Here is a 5,114-nt window from a genome sequence, read left to right as displayed (position 1 = left end):
CTGTGCGGCGTTAGCTGGTAGCGACAGATATTTACAAGCCAGGATTGCTTGGAAATTAACGAAAACTTAAAAGCCCATTATATTAGGAAGACAACAATGTTAATAGTATTGTTTTTTTGCATCTGAAATAGGACTTGGTCTTTTCTACCAGTCATGGAAACTCAAAGCAGAAAAAAGTGAGCCGCATTAGCTCCTGGAGATGTGACGTCAACGCCTTAGGTGCAAAGAGCCCATTGCGCCCTCTAGTGCGCATGCGGGACACTTGTTTGCCCGTTCACACTGCAGAACGCATACAGGTCGCATTTACTGGCAGTGTGAACGCCCCCGCAAAAAAATCGGAATTGCCAAATAATCGGAATTAGGTCACTTCAGGCTGCAGTGTGAACACACCCATTGATACCATTGGAACTGAACATTCTATCTACCTCACAGATGTCAAACTCCAGTCCTCAAGGGCCGGTCTCCTGCAGTTTTTAGATGTGCCACAGGTATAAAACACTGGAATGCAATGGCTTAATTATCTCCTCCTTGTGTAGATAAGTTCTCCAGAGCCTCGCTAATGACCTAATTATTCTATTCAGGTGTGGTGCAACAGAGGCTCATCTAAAAGTTGCAGGACACAGGCCCTTGAGGACTGGAGTTGGTGCCCCTGATCTACCTTATTCCTTAAAGGCTTACTGGGGAAACGATTACGGGTCTTACTTCCGGCGCCCACCGGAAGTAGCAGTATTTCATTGTAATTTGAAATACTGCTAATCTGTATTCATGATAGAAGTTACATCTCTCTTTTCGGTTATTGTACANTACTGATTGCACTTTAAAAATTAGGTAACTTTATGTTATTAAAGGTAAAGTTTAAACAGTACAGATACCATTGGAACTGAACATTCTATCTACCTCACAGATGTCAAACTCCAGTCCTCAAGGGCCGGTCTCCTGTAGTTTTTAGATGTGCCACAAGTATAAAACACTGGAATGCAATGGCTTAATTACCTCCTCCTTGTGTAGTTAAGTTCTCCAGTGCCTTGCTAATGACCTAATTATTCTGTTCAGGTGTGGTGCAACTGAGGCTCATCTAAAAGTTGCAGGACACAGGCCCTTGAGGACTGGAGTTGGCGCCCCTGATCTACCTTATTCCTTAAAGCACAGGTGTCAAACTCCAGTCCTCGAGGGCCGGTGTCCTGCAACTTTTAGATGTGCCTCTGCTGCACCACACCTGAATAGAATAATTAGGTCATTAGCAGGACTCTGGTGAACTTACCTACACAAGGAGGAGGTCATTAAGCCATTTCATTCCAGTGTTTTGTACCTGTGGTACATCTAAAAACTGCAGGACACCGGCCCTCGAGGACTGGAGTTTGACACCCCTGCCTTAAAGGCTTACTGGGAAAACGATTACGGGTCTTACTTCCGGCGCCCACCGGAAGTAGCAGAATTTCATTGTAATTTGAAATACTGCTAATCTATATTCATGATAGAAGTCACATCTCTCTTTTCGGTTATTGTACAATATTTAATAAAAGCCTTCATATTTTTTTCACAACAGGTAATTGCTGTTTTGGGCATTATATGACAGGTTTAACCCAACCACTATTACACATGGGATTATTGTGCCCCTTTAAAATGAAGTTTATTGAAAATTTCAAAATAAAAGCCTCAATATTCCTCTCAAGTTAATGCACTGTCTTAGGCAGTGCATTAATATTAACCTTTTCCATAAAATAAAAATCTCCCAGGTTAGTGCACTGCCTTGCACAACATTCCTCCACTAGAGTGAGACTCCAAACAGTTTTTAACTTGCCTTCATGCCCACAAATAAGGCTCTATTCAATAGAGCCATAGAGCCAATAGAGTCTATTAGTATGAAAGTCGGTCATGATGACACCATCTCTCTCTCTCATTGCTGCTTTTACTGTGAATGAGGTACAGATATGAATTGCGGTACTATCAAAGATGAGAAATAGCCCTCTCGCACCCTTCAAACAGTTTTCGAATACGTCTCACGGTTCCTGAATGGGAAGGAGTTGTTCGGACTGCTTTTTTCAGAGAAACTGACTGGGTGTCTCACAAAGATAGAATTCTTTCTCCACCTTTCTGTCTCACACACATGACAGTTGGCTGAGGGCAGAGCTGCGCTTTAGAACTACAATGATGGCTGAAGGTTAGAACTACATTAATGGCGGAACAATCAGTTACTAGAGAGGAGGGCTGGCAGTTTAGAACTACAATGATGGTGGAACTCTGAGTTACTACAGAAGGAGGCTGAGCAGAATGTTAGAACTACAGACATGGCAGAATGTTTTGGGCATTATTTATAACTGATTTATAAATCAGTTATAAATAATGCCTAATCCAACCACTGTTAGTGAGAGGATTAGTGTAGCCATTTAAAAATAAAGTTTACTGGAAATTTCAAAATAAAAGCCTAAATATTCCTCTCAGGTTAGTGCACTGCCTTGCACAGCAAGGCAGTGAATTAACATTAGCACAAACATTAGCATTTCACTGCCCCCCCATTAGCATTAGCCTTTTCCCTAAAAAAAAGCTTTTAGCTATTTTTCTTATTTATTAGCCATGCTTAGTATACTGATGGAGTAAGTCAATGTAAGACAACATGCTAGTGATGCCCCACATGCTAATGATAGCATTTAGGCTAATGTTAGCAATTTGGCTCATTTTAACTTGTACACTAATTTCAACATACTGAATGGCATAAGCCCATGTTACTCAACATGCTTGTGACTGCTATTGAGTACATTGCAACTTACTTTAGCATTGATGCTAATTTGTAACATCAGAATGCTGGGTTTCAACCGACGGGCACACTTTGGCAGGCCCCGTTTAAATTTCTTCAGAAATGTTCTAGTTTATCACTTATTATTAATAAATGTTCAACAATAATTCTATGCCCTCTCTATTATCTGATCATTTTGATGCCTCATAGGGCTCTTCACTGTACACTTGCTGTGATACAGGTACCTGCTCTTTCTTTTTTGATAAATGGATAAAAAAATATTGATCCTGCAGGAAAACAGCAGCATAGATGAAAGTTACAGAGCAAATATTTAAGTTAAAGTGACAGTTCTAAAAATACTGCGTTCAGAATTTGGATTAAATGTATAGCATCAATAATATTAAAAAAGCAAAATTAGGGGAGTTGCATAACTCCCTCAATTACGTAACGAGGTCTGTAACCTAGAGCGGGAGCCCATAGGTTACAGACTTTGACTCAGCTGTTTTGAATTCAACTGTCATCCTCGGTTCCTTTGCTGCATGTTGAATGGAAAATTCCTCTGTTACAGTATTGATAATAATTGAGCTAAAATGAGGAGAACAGTATGGCTATGCAGAAAGAAAAGAAACATAACATGTCTGCTATAATGAACAGTGATTTTATCTGAACCCTATATGAAACCATAACACCTATCCATAGGTGAGTTCTTCTCTGCTGACAGATTAAACCAAACCTACAGTCCAGGTTTCTCCTATAGCCCCCTCGCCTTCTTAACTTCCTAGCTAGTCTCTAGCTAAGAATTTGACAAGGCTGCCTGCATGGTTCAACAAAGTTTCTGTTGAGATATAATATAGTTTCCTAAGTATGATGTGGCAGAGGACACAAGTGGAACTGCTCTAATACAGAGTCACCGGCTGTGGGTAGATCTCTGACGCTTTGTATCTTTGAACCCTGCTAATGAATATCTGAGCCCTGCTGAGACTCATTGTAATCCCCCTTGATTTTTTATTCATATGCTGTTTTCCTTTCTGTAGCCTATATGAGTGAATATATATGTGTAAAAAAAAAAAAAAACAGAGAGCATGTGAGAAGGAAAACATGTTTGTTCTTGTGAAAGTATTGGAATGTGGCTTGTCTGGGTGTTCGTGAATAACTCATTGAGGAATGTTTGTGTTGTTGACTCACTCAGTCTGAATTGAGGGCATTCTTACCGCCCTGTAGATCCCCATCCAACCTGACTCACTGCATTCAAGAACCACCAGACTTTTAAATGTCCTTTACATTTTGGGCAGTTTATAACTGAACTGGACAACAATTTTGTCTGTTTGATGCAGCTTACTGGCAAAATAATGTATTCAGTTCTAGTTGCTACCTAAATAAATCACCAGCTATATCTCAGCTAGAGAGGAAATCTGTGGGTGAGATGGTTTCAGAGTATATATTTAAGTTGCATCATGACAAACAGAATATTCTAATAATTTGGACTCAGGATTTCATGGACTGGTTCTGGCTCAACATGGGGGATACCAAGGAGCTGGTGGTGGATTTCTGGAGGTGCAGACTCACCTCACTGACTCTGCTGAACATCCAGGGAACTGACATTGAAAGAGAAGATTCTTAAAAGTACCTGCGTGTTCACCTAGATTGGAGTCATTACAATGAAAAGGTCAGGTTAGGGTCTACCTGAAGAGAACCTTGAGGCTTTTTGGAGTACTGAAACCTTTTTTGACTCATCTGTATGTTGGAGCAGACGCATCTGCATCTAAGAGGAAGCAATTATAAGCTCATCAGAAAGGCCAGCCCTAGGATGCTCCCTCAACCCATTGTGGGTCCTAACAAACTTAAGAAGTTTTCCTTTTCTTGTAAATAAGTCTACTCTTGTTTTTTAAATACAGAAATATACATTTTGCACATTTTCTTTTCTACTGTGTTGCACATTTCTTTGAATATGAGTATGCCATTTTAATACTGGAACCATGTTTTTCTTTTTTTTGCCTTGTAAATTTGCCTTTAAAATACAAAGCAAATCTATAGTAAACTTTTACCTTTTACCCAAACAAAGGTAAAAGTTTTACCTTTGTTCAGAAGTTCTTGTTTCCATTTTGCTTGTCACTTTGCACTAGAGACTAGAATACAGGTATTTCTATTTTATTCTATGTAGCTGTAGCAGGGGTAGAACAGGAATAGATGGACACATATTTGGTTTAAGCAAATTTAACTAAGTTGTACAGAAATGTGTCGCATTGAAGGTGGGAAAGTTTGAAATTATTCATTATAATGTCATATATTTGCAACCAAAAACACTTATGAGTCACACTGTAATCAGTAAACTTGATTGTGAATACAAAATAATCACGCCCAGACCCTAATTGTTGATGAT

The sequence above is a fragment of the Poecilia formosa genome, unplaced genomic scaffold (genome assembly GCF_000485575.1).
Source record: "Poecilia formosa unplaced genomic scaffold, Poecilia_formosa-5.1.2 Scaffold328, whole genome shotgun sequence".
NCBI classification, from domain to species: Eukaryota; Metazoa; Chordata; class Actinopteri; order Cyprinodontiformes; family Poeciliidae; genus Poecilia; species Poecilia formosa.
This window is presented reverse-complemented; position numbering follows the sequence as displayed.